This window comes from Marmota flaviventris, chromosome 4, assembly GCF_047511675.1.
Source record: "Marmota flaviventris isolate mMarFla1 chromosome 4, mMarFla1.hap1, whole genome shotgun sequence".
Taxonomy (NCBI): Eukaryota; Metazoa; Chordata; class Mammalia; order Rodentia; family Sciuridae; genus Marmota; species Marmota flaviventris.
The window spans coordinates 7,723,866-7,741,233 of NC_092501.1; the positions used below are offsets into that span (position 1 = coordinate 7,723,866).

The window sequence follows — 17,368 nt, forward strand, 5'->3', positions numbered from 1 at the left end:
GCCAGCCAGTGTCACCTGGGAAAAGGTGGAAGAGGAAGAGGAAGGTGGATCAAAGCCTGTCTCCGAAGAAGATCCTCAGGGGTCAGTGTCAGTTCTGGTTGACACCTAGTGTAATAAGAAGGAAGCGCGCGGCTGTCAGTCAGGGGCTGCTTTGGAACTCCCAGGGAGCCCTTTGGAACAAATTGCACATCCTCGGATCCCCAGAGGTGGATCACACTGTCTGTGCTCATGGGAAGAGAAGGTGCACAAGTCACAGATACCGGGGAACGGAGAGTCCTGCGTGCCACGAGAGGAAGCATGTGACTGGGGGGGCTGGGGACAACCTCGTCAAAGAGGTGACATCTCAGCCGATTAAGTGGGCTTGGATGATGAAAAGGTGCGACCAACTGAGTCTCTGCCAGAGGAGCAGCAGAGCTGAGATCCCCAGGGGGTTCCCCATCGATGGCTGGTGTTTGGGAGAGACTAGCTTGTGGCACACGTGGGTCAATTCTCTTCTGTTCTATGCCCTCCGAATTGTCATTGCAGTTCTGCCATCTCACTGTTCCCCCTGAGTGAAGGCTCTTGTCTGAGCCTGGCTGGCCGCAGCTGCTGCACTTTCAGAAGACAGGGACAGCCAGAAACAAAGGAAACCCCGGCGCCCTTGTCCTCTCTCGTGGGGTTTGACTTGTGAGCAGGAGCTATTTTTACAAAGGCACAAGCCTGAAGGGGAAATCTTGGGGTGGGCAGCTGAAACCACACTCCCCAAAATAGGACTGAAAAAGGCCGTGAGGTCCCAGAGGTGAGCACAGGCTGCTAGCTTGAGTTTGGTGACCGTTTCAAGCAGCACAGTTCCCAGAGGTGGGACCCTTTGGAGAGAGACTTGACCTAGGAAACTCCTGGCTGGTGGGTCCCGTCCTTGAGCATCATTTACCTGCCCTGGATCTTTCTCGGGTGGAAATTCTTGTTCCCTCTCCTTGCTGTCTCTGGGTGTCTTCATCAAGGACCTCAACCTCTCGAGGGTCCTGCGGGTGGTGGTCCATGTTGCAGTCAGCCCCTGCCTTCTTGGGAGCAGACTCCCAGGCTCCCTCCCTGCCCAGGTCCTTCAATCACCTGGGAGCTGTGGTCTCCGTGGGATAGCACTCTGGCCTCCTGGACCTCTGGGGGATGCTCTGGACCCTGTCCATACCTGGACACTGCAGACAGAATGCCCTGAGCCCGCATGAATGCCACATTAGCCTTCCCAGCATGGAGGCCACACCTAGGCACCAGGAGAGGAGACCCTTTGGATGGGGACTACACATAGGAAACCATGGAAGTTTGGCCCCCTCCTTGAGCATCCTGGAAGCTGACGTTCTGCACATCCTTAACAGATTGTTCCTATCTTATTTCCATACACTCCAGCTCTCTCTAGTCCTCCCTGGACGTCCTAGGGGGTACAGGAGCATTGCATAGTTTTCCTGATGAATGTTTATCTGTAGTCAATAGCAATAATACACAGCTCTGTTTTATGTGGTTTATAATTAAATTTTTAAGCTGTGGACAAAACATAAATCTTCCTGTGTTTTAGAATCAAGAAGATAAATCAAGAGATAAAAGGAAATAATTTTTTCCTAATAGTTTGATTTAGAATCATTCCAGATGTTCACCTAGCATAACCTCCCAAGTCCATGAGGCTGTACCACTGCCCCAAACTGTTTTGCCATGTAAAACCTCTCTGGGAGTCCCCTTAATCCTTTAGCACTCCAAAACACCACCTCATAATTTTGTTTTGACTTTTTATTTTGAAATAATTTCAGACTCACAGCTCTGCAAGAATAGTGCAGAGCTCCTGCGTGCCCTTGTCATCAGTGACAGCCACTGGAATGCCATCTTCCTAGGACATCCCAGCCAGGAATTGATGCTGGCACAGTACCATCAACCAAGCTGCAGACTATACTCTGTTGTCTCCTAATTTATTAAATCTGGGGATCCATGGCTGTTTGGAAGCATTTGAGAATTTCATAAATTTCTGCATTGTTTATCTTTTAGATTCTGTCTGGATCCTTTCCAGTTGGCAGTTGGCTGCAGTTTCCATCAGACCAGCAGATACTGGGAGAGCAGGGCTCTGTGCATTTCATGGGGCTGCATGGTGCTTTGTTGTGTTTGGTGCGCACACGAGAACCTTCTTGCCTAGATGTGAGAGATTCTTGGAGGTGAGGGATAGAGGACAGCAGTTTGGTGTAGTAGAACATAGGCCAGGACCTGGGCAACTTGGTTCTGATCACAGTAACCAATGGGTATCCAGTACTTAGTGTGAGTTAGGCTTTACCTACTTTGTTTTGTTCAATGCTCTCAGCAACATTTGAGGTGGATACAATTAACATTCTTTTTTTTTTTTGTACTGGGGATTGAATTCTGGACCCTGAGCCTGCTAGGCAAGCACTCCATCTCTGAGCTACATCTTCAGCCCTTTTTCTTTTCTTTCTTTCTTTTTTTTTTTTTTTGTGAGACAGGATCTTGCTAAGTTGCCAGGCTGACCTTGAACTTATGATCCTTCCGTCTCAGCTGGGATTACAGGTGTGCCTGGCGTAACATCCGTTTTACAGAAGCAAAACTGGGTCCACCCTGCCCAAGTTCCTGCAGCTTGGTGGTGGAGTCAGGGCTTGAGCCGAGGCAGCCTGAAGTCAGAGACCACCAGTGCTTTCCTTATGGGGCTCCCTCCTTGGGTCAGGCCTGCACTCTTCTGGCTCTAGTTCTCATGACTGCTGTGTGTCCTGGGCTTTCGTGCCTGACTTTTCTGCTCCTCTGTTGTCCCACCTATGATGCAAGAGGCTTGTCTGAGAACATCTGCCACAACCCTTCCCTGTCAGTGCGTATTTCCTGATGAAACACTTTCACCTATGGAGCTGGAGATGCTCAAAGATGCAAGCAAAATTTCTACCCCACCCCTTGTAGGTGTTTATAAGGTTGGGGAGATTTTTGCAGCCTAATTAGATTTGATGGGAGCCTCAATTCCAATTGAATAGTGCTCTGGTGTATTTTAATTAAACCAACTACAAACTGATCTCTTCAAGTCGCAAAATCCTTGAGTAGCAGGCTGTACCCTGCACCCACATGCTTAGCTCCAGAGCCCAGGGTGCTGGTCCCAAGTAGAGGACGTGTGCATGCCCCTCCCTGCCAGCCTCACGGGCAGCATTGATTGTGAGGGGCCCCCAGAATTGGACTGAGGGCTTTATCTGTGTACACCTAATTGATATTGCATTCTTCACCAAGGAAGGTTAAGAGGAAGCTTGTTTGTAAACGGCGTTTAAACTGCGCAGGCTTGGGGATGAGTTGTAAAAACTAACAGAGCAGGGCGCTGGCTGGAGGGCTTAATTTACTCTTCAGGTTGCGGACTCTGCGAAGGTAAAGGTTTTCCCATTTATAGGGGCTGAGCTGCGAAAGAGCCTCGGCTCATAAATTTCCCCGACTACGGCCTTGCTTGAGTGCTGTGAGATGGCCCGGACCCTGGGGATGAATGTGTAATCACATTAGCGTGATAAATCCAAGGAGGCCCCGCAGTTTTTAGATCATCAGGCTGAGCTGCATTAGAGGAAATGCTGTTCGAGATCAGAGTTATGATAAACAGGCTCCCAGAAGCAGCATTCGCTAACCTCCTCTGGGCTTGCTGGGAGTGGAGATTCCTGTTTCTCATTCTGAAATGCTCCTGGGGAGGTCCCTGCTCACCACGGGGGACAGAAACCCGAGGCCTGATCCCGGTTTCAGAATATTTGTTCTGCAGCTGTAACATACACCCTGGGTGTGTTCTCTCTCTCTCTCTTTAAGCCTGGTTATTTCACTCCTTTGGGCTCTCCGAGACGGGCCATGACCTTATCAGGACCCAATGCAACATGATAATGTTGAGTCCTTTATTTAAAAATAAGTAAGACTTTGAGAATGGGGACAGCAGGGCACTAAGCCAAGTAAGGGAGGGTCTGAGTGTGAGGCCCACTGTGTGACTGCTGTCACTTTGGGACTGCAGAGTCCATGCCCATGCAGCGGGCTCTGGACCTTGCCTGATGCTGACCTGGAGTGACTTGGTGCACAGCACCTGGTGAAGGGACTGGAAGCCTCTGAAGGCAGGGCCTGAGGCAGCTGCTCCTGCCTGTTCTGTGCCCTGGGAGTCTGGCAGGACACCTGGCTAAGTGCACCCTCAGGAGATATTTGTGGAGCTGAATCCACCCATACAGTGCTTCTGCTGGTCTCTGCTGGGGCTTCTCCTGGCTCTCAGGTTCAGGAATCTGGAGCGAGAGACCTCCTGGCTGTTCAGAATGGACAGGATCAGAATTCTCTATTGAAACTTGCTGTCTCGACAGTTCTGCTTTGAGAAGAGAAAACCTGAATACAAAACTCTTCCAGACTGTGTGTGTGTGTGTGTGTGAGAGAGAGAGAGAGAGACTGACTCTCAAGGCCGTGAGACTTTTCCCTGCAAAATAGAAAAGACTGTCAGTGACAATCCAGAGCTGAGCATAGCTGACGTGTGTCTCAGTCCCAAGAGGGGGAAGCCCGGCTCCGCTCAGCTCTTGATCTCTTTGATGTCTTCTGCGTGGTCCTCCGCCCTTCTTTGCCGAGAGGGAAGCCCTTGGAGAGGGCTGAGGATTTCAGGAACCACCGTAGGTCACCCTGCTTGTTCCTTGATCATGGAAATCAACTTGCAAAGTCTGGGGAGGCAGGGAGAGGGACACAGTGCATCTAGAGATGAAGCAAGACCAGCTCAGGGCATCTCTCCCCCGGGGCAAGTGGCTGCAGAGCTTGGAAGGAACCCGACTCCTTTGTGTTGAGTCTTTGTTCTCACCCAGTGTGGGGAGCCCGGACTTGCCCAAGCCCAGTGGGTGCCCTTTTCTTCTTGGAAGCCAGGAGAAGGCGAGAGTAGCATCCAGGGCTGGCTGCCAGAGAGGGACGTTTCCAGCCAAGGACAGCCAGACTTTTCAGGTTTTAAATAGGAACTGGGGATCTTGAATGAAGGTCAAAGTTACCTTTATGCTGGGGCGGTGGGGGTGGGACCTGGGGTGGACGCTCACTCGGAACGCATAGGTCGAGCTGCCCGGGTCAGCTGCTCCACAGCAGCCACGTGGGGACTGGTGAGCTGCCACAGGGTTTCTTCCTTTTGTCCTCAGTTTGTACAGAGGCCAGTGGACATGTGAGCTCCGAGGCAGCCAGGACTCTGTGCTCTGCCCTCATTGTCACAAGTTGATGGGTCTGAATGGGGCTGTGACAGTGGAAGAAAAAAGGGAACCATCCTTTATACCTCCTGGCTTCGGAGAGAGAGCCGGGCAGGACCCCGAGCCGGGCAGGAAGCAGTGGTACTGGGGCCGCCTGGCCCCGTGGTGCAGGGGGAGGCAAACCTGTGCTGTACCTGGTTGTGGGGGACAGTCCTCATCAGTATGAAGTGCTCAGCCGGCCCTTCACTTATTCTGTGTATAACAAATAGAGCACCTGGATTCTCAAGAGAACACTGGTTTTATTTACCTTTTATCTTCCCTATCGAGACATTCATAATCCTTGTTTTTATTTGAAAAAAAGAAAATAAGAGGCAGAAACCCCATAATACTTTTACCGTCTGATGTAGGAGTCTGAGACAAGTTGAATAATAAGTCTAGTTTAAGGCTATTGGGTAAGGAGTATTATGGGGGGAGGGTCCAAACTTCAGCAATACACAGGGGAAGGGATCCCATCTGTCCTGTTCGCACTTGATCTGTGTCCAGCACTCAGTGGGTCTGTTATGAACGAATGAGGCTGATTCCCAGTAGGGCCTGTGAGTTGGCGTTCTGGGACAGTGGCCTCACATGGGAGGACACTGTAAAGACAGAAGAAAAGCACACTGTCCTATTGGAGACGCAGTGTCCTGAGCTTTACATATCTCTGCCAGTCTCTCCAAACCTGAGTGGTAGGCTGCATGATACCTGTTTACAGAGGGGCAGATAGGGGCCCAGAGAGGTTGGTAGCAGGTCACCCAGTGAGTGGAGGCTAGACCAACGTTTGGCTGGAGGATTTGCACCAATGCTGTGCTCTGTTCTTTCTATGTTATGGGAGGTACTGGGGAGGGAGAGACTAACAGACAGACAGCTAGGTGTTTGGGACGCCTTGGCACCCCCACTCTGAGCCCTAACCCACATAAGGGTGCAGACAGGGATCTAGATAGCGGCGGCTGTGGAAGGCAGGGTGAGCCGTTTTGCCTGGCCGCGCCCTCATGGAGCTCAGAGCCTGGGGGAGCCCCTGTGGCAGCACTGTGTTCAGAGATGGCCTCATTTCAGTTGTGAGGAATGTCACCAAGGAGCGGCATGGGGTGGACCAGGTCTGCAAGCGAGCTTGTCCTGTTGATGTGGAGGGTGTGCTGTGGTGGGTGGAGTGCTGGGCACCTAGGCGGCTCTGAGCCCAGGGAGCGGCAGGGTGGGTGGTGGGTACTGGAAGGCCTCCCGGGACAGAGCCCACAGACACCGTGAGATCTACGCGGTGGATCAGGGGAACCTCAGGGAGATTTCACAGACCGGGGAGTCACCCAGACCTGTGGTTCTCTTGTTGAGGTTCAGAATGTGCCAGAATCCTTGTTCCTGGATATTGGATTGATTTCTAGAGCTGGCGGATCCCTTGCACTGCCCCTCACTGCCCTCACAGTTGTGCCCCCAGCAGTTGAGGGCATGTCACTTTTAGTGCCCCTGCCACTGCTGTGCGCGGGAGCTGGGCCTCCTCAGCCACATTTAGACGCCAGGCATTGACTCATTTTCTTTCTCCTTTGGGGAGAATTTGAGAGATTTAAGAAATTATCTGGAAGCAACTTGCAGATTGGAAACTTTCCATGGCAACAGTGTCTTCCTGGCCCCGGGGTCCCTGACTCTGAAGAGTGACAGAGAATCCTGGATTGAGATGGTAGATGCCCTCTGTGGGGCGCAGCAGGCCTGCCTGGGCCGGCTGTGGACTGCACCCCTGTCTACCCCGAGGAAGCCTCCTATGGACAGAGGTGCGAAAGAATACAGCCCTTTAAAGCCTCACCTGGGACCTCTCCCGCAGCCACTGTGTGGAGCCGGCGCGGGGCCTCCTGGTGGAATCCATGGAGGAGCCATTGAAACCCTGGAAACCCATCAAGCCTGGCAACTGGAGGTCATTAGCTGTCTGACTGCATGCTGGGTCGTAAAATAAGCCCCAAGTAGTTACGAGCTCTGCTAACTGATTTATAGTATGTGGACAGAGGAAGCTTTGGTTTGGCACCTCTGAAAGGAAATGGGCGTTGGTCCGAGGGAAGAACACTCACCTTATGGTCAAGGTGCAGGGCTGAGTGCATTGTCTGTGTTGGCTCATCATCTGGGGTGAACTTGACATGGGCCCTCCGTCTCTCCGTTTCTTATATGGCAGAAACTTAATACCACTATCTACCTTTCTTTGCTTTTGGACTGTTTTTAAATTTCAATAAAATATGCATAGAGTATCCATCCTGTGTGTACAGCTTGATGGGTTTTCACCGGCAAGGTCACCTGTGCAGCCGGCACCTAGATCAGGCGTGTAAACAGCACCCAGGAGCCCCGGTGTGTTCAGGTTACTAAGCACTTCCCACCCTGCCCCAGGATGCCCCTCTCCTGGCTGCCCTGGTCTAGCGGGTTCCTCTGTTTTTCGGCCTTTATGGACATGGAACCCCGTGGGCTGTCCCTTCACAGTGGCTTCTTCGCTCAACCCGTGTTGGTGAGACTCCTCCCTGGTGTTGCCAGTTCTCGTAGCTGACACTGTGTGACTCCAGTTCATGGTGGATACTAGGCTAGATTCATGGTAGATATTGTGTGATTCCAGTTTGGGGGCTCTATATTCAGTCTGAAGGGACGTCCAGCTTGCGTCTTTTGATACGCACAGGACGTGTTTCTGCTGGGCACAGGCCCGGGAGTAGTGGATGGTCTGCGGTGGGAGTGCCCAGCTTCAGCGGGTACTGCCAGCTTTCCCGGCGGTCATGCCACTGTCCCCAGCAGCAGCCCAGAACTCTCCCGAGAGATGAGATAAGAGATGGGGAAAATGAATGGTGAGATGGACTCCCCTTCATCCTTCGCCAAAGCGAAGAGCCCGAGGGTTGGCTGCTGAGTGGATAAACTGGGGAGTGTGTAGACAGAAGGTCCCCGTGGTACCCTAGTCACATTTTCCTGAAAACCAGTGTGTCCCACCCTTGGATGGGGCTCTGAGAAGAGCCCAGAAGCAGCACTTTGGTCCTTGTGCTCTTTTGCATTGAAGAAAATTCTCCAGGCCAATCCTTGCGGTGACCGTGGCCGGCCTGCCTGCGGAGCTTTCTCTTGAGAGGATGTTGCAGGAAGCTGTCACCATGCTTCACGGCTCCGTCAAGAAAGCTTTTGATTTGCAGATCAATCCCAGGTCAGAAGCGACCTCTTCTGCACAGTCCCTTCTGAGCAGCTTGGCCAGCAGGCCTTCCCCTGTTCTCGGCATGCCACTTCCATGCCTACCTGGCTCGTGCATCTCAGTGCTTTTCCTGCCTCCAAGGCTGTCCAGTGTGCCCAGCAGTCCAGAGCGGGAGAGGTAGTTGGCATTTACTCAGTGTCTGGCAGTCCACAGCAGCTCTGAGCACAGCCACGTGGGCACCTGGTTACAGACAGGAAATGGAGAGAGAAAGCACTCTGCACTGTCCCACCTGGGGCTGTCGCCACCTGCCCTTCCTCTGCTTGCAGGGGCAGCAGGCCTGGGCAAGTGCTTCAGGGGATGCTTACATCAGCTTGGGAGCTGACTTTCCAGTGCCTTCTGTTGGGAGGGCAGCAGGAGCTCTTGTATCCCGCACCCCTGAGCAGCACAACTTTGTGTGATGCTGGAAAAGCCACGTACCTGCACCATCCTCCCCGAGACGCCAGCCACATGTGGCCGGGGAGCTCTTCAGATGTGATGAGCATAGCAAAGGAAGTGGAGTCTCATATTTTGTTTAACTTAATACACACACACACACACTATATATATATATAGTGTTTAACTTAAAACAAAATACACACACAAATACACACACACACATTCTCAATTCAGTTATTTGAAGATTTAAGACTGGAGCAATTTGGGCACAAAGGAGTTGTGTAACTCCTTTCCTGACAAAGTTTTATGAAACCTAAATACAGATTAGGTACTTCTGATGAAAGTTTAGCATCCAGATTGAGATGCCTGTAAGTGTAAGATACTGGATTTTGAGAACTTCATGTGAAAAGAGGTAAAACTTTCATTGATAACTTTTGTGTCGATACATGTTGAAGTGGTAATGTTTGGCTAGACTGGGCTGCATCAACACATGAAAGTTGACTTCTCCTGGACGTTCCTCTCAGGTGCATGGCTTACATTGTTTCTGGCTGTGCTGTGAGTGTTCTCTGCTGGAATTCCACCAGGGAATTGGAGGAGGTGCAGGAGAGCCTCTGCCTCCCACCAAGTCTCTCACCTGGGAGTATAGCTGGGGGCCAACTACCCACCTGGCTGTGCAGAGGACCTCCAGGCTGCCCATGTTGGGTCCCTTGGGCGCTGGCTGGCCCAGGGGTACTTGGTCAAAAAGGACTAATCCTCCAAGTCCAAGCTCTGTCCTTCTGCCACTTACCCCAGTTGCCCAATGCTCACAACCAGGAAGAGAAAAGAGAGAAAGGGGCGTGTCTCACCCGGGCTATGCCCAGACATTGGGTGGGACCCCAGGGTGGGCCATGACCAGCCTGGGTCAGGGGGAGAGCTCTGCCTTGAAATCCAAATTAACTTAATTCTCCACCCCAGGGGGTAGAAAGCAGCCCCCAATACTAAGCAGCAGAAATGTGGCCCCGGGAAATGAATTGGGTTTTATTTCTGCCACTGCCTTTGCCTTCTGTGTCTGGAGGGGCAGGGGCATCCTGCAGAGGCTGTGGCAGGCAGGGACTTGCCAGCAAGCATGCCAGCGTGTCATCAGGCTCTGTCCTCTAACTTTCAGCCCACCCGACTGGCTTCTGAATACAGCCTGGGATGGGTTACCTTGGAGCATGCTGTCTTAACCTAAGGGTCAAAAGTGGCCCTAGGAGTGGGGCCACTGACCTCCCTGACGTCACACCCCCACTGAGCATTTCTCTTGGGAGAGATGGAGGCCTAGGATGGTGGGGTTCTTTTTTTTTTTTTTGTCTTTTTTGGAACTGGGGGTCGAACCCAGGGCTTTGCGAATGCAAGGCAGACGCTTTGCCACTGAGCTACATCCCAGCTCATTAGGATGGGCCGAGAATCTTGGGTCTACAGGGTGCTTTATTCTGAAACTCCTGGAGCAAGTTTTTCTTTTTCGTCCAGGGACTTTCTTGGACACACTGTGGCCAGTACCCACCCCAGAGAGAAACCTTCTCATTTGTGGCAATCTTTTCTCTTTACAAGCCACTCCCCTGACTGTCCTGTGTCCCTTGCTACTAAAACACTCTGGGCCACATCACTGTTTTCACATGCCTCAGGCAGGAGCAGGGGCCACGAGTCCAAAGTCCTACAGCTAGTGGGGGACAGAGCTGAGCCTTAGACTCAGGAGCACGCCCTTCTCAGGGTGACTTCTTTACCCTTGTTTCATTCCACATTTAGTGCAACCTAACATAAAAATCCTGGTTGGTCAGGCCTGGGGACAGGAAATGCCGGGGTCAGGCAGTGAGAGAGGAGTCTGTGTCCCTTCTCAGGAGGACTAGGGTCTGCTCTGGCAAGGACAAGCTGCCTGTCTGGGAAGGCCAGGTCTCAGACAGACCTCTGTTCCCAGTGTCCCTCATCAGGATCTCATACAGATGCCCTGAGCCTTGTTGATGAACCCTCTGCTCTATCTCCCCTGTTTAAATTCATGACTCAAATTTCTGCGACCTTAAACTTGGACTCTGCAGCCTGCTTTGGCCTTCCTCTGGCCCAGACCTGGCACAGTGTTCTCCTCGTTCATGCTGCCCACTTTGGGCCACCTGTGATGCTCGGTAACCTTGATGTGACAGCACAGCGTGGGGTGGGGACACCTTGAGACTTGCCAGAGACCCCAGACTTCCTCTCCCCAAGGCCCCAGGACCAGCCCTGATGAGCCCTGCAGTGTTACTTTGTCACCATGCCTCTGCACATTATCATTCATGCCACACTGCTGATGGGAGTGGGTGGGAGAAGCCCCCCAAAGAGTGGCTAGCTGAGCTCTGGAAGGTTCCCGTGCTTCCTGGCCATGTGGTATTGATTTGTACTAGAGCGGAACCCATAGCATTCAGCTGAACCACAGCTCTCTGTATTCTGGAATGCTCCAGAACCTGCAACTCAATGAGATGTTGGTTTGTGGGAGTTGGTAACTTGGCCTAGTGAATCCTGAAGCTCGGGCTCACTGCCTCCTTGGGGAGGGCGCTGGGGTGGTGCTCAGTCCATAGGTGCCTGAGTGGTGACGAGGAACCACCTTCTTCCCTGCTGAGAGGCCAAGGGCTCGTCTCCCTGGTCCTTTCCCACCCTTGCCTGCCGCAGTGAGCCCAGAAGAACATGCTCAGGCGCCCTCTGACACAGGCTTCATGGCTGGGATGACCTCCTGGCTACCCTTTCTTTGTGTAAGAAAGAATGGCCACAAATGCCATGAGACTGAACATTCTAATAAGAATGATCCTGTCTTTATCATTTGAATCTGTGTCTCTTACTAAAATTGAACATTTTGCAGTTATTCACGAGACAAGGTCTCCCTCTAAAAGAAACGGTCTCCTTTGTCTTTCTGATTTTTTTTTCTCTTGTATTTGAGAGCAGGGATATTAAGACAGGTGATGAAAGAATTGTTTTCTAAGAGCACAGCGATGCTTCTCACAACTGCCTTAGAAGATATTCAAATGCATGCGTTTTGATCTCCTCTTTCTGGATTAGAATCCGAGGAATCACTTATTGCAACAGACAGTAAAGTAATTCATTTCTGGTGCCTGTCAGCAAGCCAGGCTTCTAGAAGAGCAGCCAGAATAAAACCGAACTGCATGACACAGAACAGACCAGAGACTCACCCTGCCCCTCACTAGCCACAGACCTGAGCAGGTGGTTATGGGGACGAGGGTGACAGTGAACATCATCATCATGGAGACAGCTGCCAACTGTTCTGGCAATGATGGGGCAGCCGCTCCTGCGCAGGCCTCCCTGCAGTTTTGTTGGGCAGGTGTTATCATGCTCTCCTGTTTCAGGGCGAGGCGCCGAGGCACATTTAGGGATGAGAACCCCAGGCGTCTGGAGGACCCATGTCCTTGTCACCTTCACTTTGCTCCCGAGCGCTCAATACATGAACCGCTCCAGGGTGGAGACCAGCTCTGCCATCACCAGCCTCTGCCTCTGTCCCTGAGAAGGAGAGGGCTTGGGCCAGCTATTCCCAGAATTAGCCATATGCTTATTTTTTGCTTCAGTTAGTTCACTAATTGAGGCAAAGTTTGTGGGAGTTTTGACATTAAGTACCTGGATAATTGCCTCTGTGCATCACTTTCACTTTGCATGCTTAGCCGCAGCTCTTAATGAAATATGAAAACCCAGCTCTACTTGGGGAAATGATATCACCTTCTGTTTCTAACTCTGTCCCCACATACTGGATGGCTAGGCTTCGAGTTTTAAGCTCAATTGCTCAACCCACAGAAGTGTCCAACGGCCCTGTTCAGTGGAATAGAAAGTCAGCTTTGCTTTTGGGCAGATTGCCTGACCCTGGTCCTTAACTGGGAAAAGAGGGCTCCAATAAGACAGTCTCCCGGATGCCTCAGTCTGATCCGGGCTTCTATGCAACTTCCATGCCTGCCTGGCTCGTGCATCTCAGGAAGCAGGGCAGAAGCATGCCCTTCTCTGCTTCCCTCCTCAAGGACTAGCACTGATTACTGAACAAATATTCTTGAATAAGTACAAAAGATGCAAGCTATTTCAATGAATGATGTGAATATAAATTACTAGCCAGAAGAAATCCATAGGAGGTAAATATGGAAAAGCTTCATGTTGCCTCTGGAAAATGTTCCTGATCTCCTCTTTATGATCCCCAAAGAAAACTTTAAGAAGGGGGCTTGAGGTGCCGTGCTTTAATAATCACATCCTGTGACATGCGTGCAGGAAGTGGAGCCACGGGTGAGATCGTCACCTGGGCTGGGGGCTGCCTGCCCCAGGATGCTCTGAAAGTCCAGCCAGCTACTCTGGAATGTGCAGCTGCTCCCCTGTTCTAGCTGCAAAGCCCTTTGGGGACAGGTCAGATTGCAAATGGGATTGGGGGGGGGTGGGACAAAAGAGGAGGCTGAACCTGGGGTAGGTGTTAGCACAGCCCTACTGTCATCAAGTGTCCCTGCGCCGTCTCAGAAAGCTATGGCAGGGTTAGGGCTCAGCTGATGGGGACAAGGAGACAGCAGCCCAGAGAACAAGCCACCCTCTGGGCTGGACCCTCTCCCCCAGCAGCGAGGTGCTTGGCAGCCCAGGTGGAGGTGCCCCCTCCCCAAGATGAAATGTCTTCATTTCTTTTAAGTTACAAAATGAACACTTTTGGCCATTCCCAGGGGAAAGCATGTTTGGGATTTGTTCATGATCATTCTTTTTTGATCAAGGTCTGGGTGTGGAAACTCAGAAAAAGATTCCAACAAATAGCATCCAGTGATGTCATCAATTTTATCATCACCAGAAGGTGCAGATAGTCCTAGCTTACGAACATGGGGGAAAAAGAAATTGTCTAGTGACAGCGTGGACTTGTTTCTCTCTACCAGCCTCACAAGAGGAGAGGGGTAGGCCCAGAAACGGCAGCAGAGGCAGTGACAGAGCACATCCAGCTGGTGGTGGAGAGGGACAGGACAGCCTTGGGCTCGAGGCCCAGCCACTGCGCTAGCTAAAGAGACTGAGAATAAATTTTAAAAAATTAATTTTTTTTAAAAGGGAGGGGGCCTCCCTCTCTCCTGCTGGTGAGAGGTGAGCAATTATTGAACCCCAAATCCTTCCACCCAGATACCCAGCAAACCTCTCAATTCATTGCCTGGAGAAGCTCATTAAATGATGTGGTGTTGTATCCCTTCTGACGTCTAGAAGGGGCCTGTAGCTGAGGGAAACAGAACAGGACACAAAGCAGGAAGGTGACTGGGCTTTGGGTTGACTCCGAATGCTTGACGATTTTGAAACACTTCCAAATTTCCTTTACAGCAAAGATGAACACAGTCCAGAGGGAGGAATGTTTTTTCCCTTCTTTTGTCCTGAGCTCAATGCTGGGATTTTTCTAATACGTGGTGAAATTTGGCATTGACTCAGTACATTTGAAAATGGGCCTGAGAGGGTTATAAGAACTGCAAAGGGCAAAACAAAACTCACCGGAGACAAGAAAACTTCTGCCCTCAGACACAGTCATGTAATTTACGGAGACATGTCATTTTGGTGTTTTCTTGGGTGTGAAAGCTAATTTAGAAAAGGGGGGGGGCATGCCTGAGGTGGGTGAGTGACCCGCACCCCGGGGCCTCCAACCCCCTTGTCAGGGCTCCAGCAGCACCAGCTGAGGGGGTGGCTCTCCAAGAGCCTCAGCTCCCCAGGCCAATGAAGGCACCCCCCACCAACAGTCCCACGGTAGACGGCCTCTGGCCCCAGAGACAGCAAGAAATGGGTGTTCAGTGCAGAGTGATTGTAGTGGGGCAGGATTCTTTCTCTTGCAGAATTTTAAATACACAACAACCTCCCCCCCCATTTATTGGGAGTTTTCTGTCCACGACTGTGCGGTGTTTTTGTGTCATTGCCTCCCTTTTTAATCTTCCTTCTGTACATTTTTTTTTTTTTTTTACACGAGTGGAGCTCTGCTGGCTTCACGGGGCTCATCACCTAGTGGTTTAGGCGGATGCTGTCAGACAGGCGCCCGCAAAGGTGCTGTGGGGTCTGAGGACAGCATGGCCTGACTTGGTCTGGGCTTTGGGGTGAGGCATATTGGCTGAGTCCAGAGGGTGGATAGCAGTGACGGGTCCAGAAGGGCCAGAGGTGCTGGGGAAATAGTGACAGCCAGGAGGCTGGGGGACAGAGGGACGGACACACAGCCAGAGGGGCAGAGGCAGACGCCTGCAGTACTGCAAGGAGAGATGGACCTCCCCATTTATAAGCCCAGGTTGGAGGAGGGGCTGAGCGAATTGCTGGAAGTCACACAGTAGGTGTGGTTGCTGTGCTACCCTGTGTGGCCGTTAGGGCCCCACAGCCAGGAATGGTCCTGCTCTGCTTGCTCCAAGCTGCCCTGGCCTCCAACTCCAGTCTGCTCTGAGGCCTCTGCTCTGCCTTTGGAAGGATGGGTGTGGCGTCCCATAGGCCCTCGGGTGGTGTCAACAGGAATTCCTCCTGTGCCGACTGGAGGTCTGAACAACTGTGTGCGTTGGCCAAATGTTTATTTTTCTGAAACAGATCAGAGCAACTCTGGATAGGAAGTCTGCTACAAGGCCTTTTTTTTTTTTTTTAATTTGGAGACTTGCTTTTAGCCCAGGAGGGAATCTGTTCTCTGTGAATCAGTCCCAAGTTTGTAAGGAATCCCTGAACTTTCCAAATCTTTGCAAAAGAGATTCCACTCCTCTGTAGTTAATTTGAAGAGGTTACAAATTTCTCCTATCATAGATCATTTGCTCCGTGGGAGTTGGTTTGCTGGAGCCAAGACCCATTTATTAATTTTTGAACAAGTTTTCTTTTATTAGCTTGTTTACATAGAACTGCGAGCATCGAGTGGCTCCCAGCGCTCGGCGTCTGACTCTGCGACGATTTCCTTGCCCTGCTAACCCTGGCTGGAGGGCGGGCTTCCCTGCAGAGCCAGCGCTGCCCCTGACAAGACGGGCACACACAGCCCTGTGCCAGCAGTATGTCAGCTGTGCTCAGGATGGACATCGATGGCATTCTTGGAGAATGTTCTTTAGTTATAATATTTATTGAATGTTCAACTCTCCTGCTTCAAATATTGAAGCTTTGAGAGATCTTTCTAAAACAGTCGTAGCTCACCAAACACATTTAGGTTGTTTTTACTAATGAAGAAGAGAAGAGAAAAAACGGAATCCCTTTTCGATAGACCAGGCATATTCAGTTTCACGTCCCGGGTAACATGTCTTTAAATGAAGGTGTGTTTGACCTAGTTTACAGAGGTCAGGAGTCGAGATTCCAGATCTGAGTGGGGTTCTCGGAAACTGGGTCTATGTTCCAAACCCTAGAGGAAGTCTAAAAGCAGAGTTCCTTCCTGGCCCTCTTTCCACCCCAGGCAGCTCCTGCCTCCAGGTGTCCTGGCAGTCGTTGGAGCCCTGGCCAGTCAGTCGGGGAGGGGGCAATTCTGCACCATCTCTTTCAGACCTCGCTGCCCTTGTCCTGCCTGAAGTCCTCTGCTGCAGAAGCAGGCTAGGCTGGGGCTTCGACACCAGGCCAAAGGCCGTGCTGCTGGCTGAGGTCCTGTTTGCAGAGACTGGGTACGTGGGGATACCAGGGCGGAGATGATGGCTGTGGTTGGGGTTATGAGCACTGGGAGTTGGTGGGCACCACAGAGGCATTTGGCATGGCTGGTCCTGTTCAATGCCCACAGCTCTGTGCAGTGGGTGCTACGGTTCCATGCGTCAGGGGAGCAAACAGGCCCAACGTGAAAAGTAGTGGGCCCGAGGACATAGCCAGGAAGAGGTGGATGCCACCCGGTGGGTGCGTGCATGCGTGTATGCGTGTGTATGTGTGTGCGTGTGCGTGTGTGTGTTTGCATACTTCTGGGTCTCAGATTCCTGTCTCTCTTAAACATTCTCTTTGAGCATCAACAAATACAAAATTGTGTCCTCCAGAGTCATATTGTCCCTTTTGTCCTTGTACTTGGTACTTTTCGGCCTGTGCACGTTTATAAAGATGCATGCCCACTCTGGGGAGTTCTGTGGTCTGCTCTGGGCTCTCCATCATCCTGACAGAGAAGGCAAGGGACAGTGTCCTTTTGGCTTACTCCTGGGTACATCATTTTGAGTTAAATGGAATTGGGTTATGATGATTATGATGATGACGATGATGGTGACGAGGACCCTGTGCATTAGAGTGTGGTGGGTGGGAAGATGTTATTAATTCAAAGGTGACTTGAGAAATAAGGGGGGAAAGTGAGCCTTAGATGGAACTTCCCATTTGCACTTGAACTTCCCATTTGCACTCTTCTCACAGGCCTTTCGCCTGGTCATCCTGGAGCCCTGCAGCCTCCCTGCCGTCTCCTGTTCTCTTGGGCTGGCGGGGAGCAGGGAGGGCCAGCCTTTTCCACAGGTGGCAAACTAGGCCCAGAGACAAATGCACAGGTGTGAGTCCATGTTGTGGGGCCCTGGGCCCAGGCCACTTGTATATGCTATGTCTGTTGCTCAGTATTTACTGTTTCTTCTTCATTATATTTATAGTTACAAAGCAATGCCTGCTCTGGGTGAGTAAGCCTGGAAGTCACATGGACTGGTGTAAGCGGAAGGCACAGCCACCAGCTCTACCCCACAGT

At 51.5% G+C, this 17,368-nt stretch overlaps 1 protein-coding gene across 2 annotated transcripts in view; it reads left to right on the forward strand.

Annotated features, from left to right (window-relative positions):
- Nucleotides 1-17,368, forward strand: part of Chst15 (carbohydrate sulfotransferase 15) — a 70,202-nt gene that overhangs the window by 12,623 nt on the left and 40,211 nt on the right. The gene's annotated exons all lie outside the window — the stretch shown is intronic.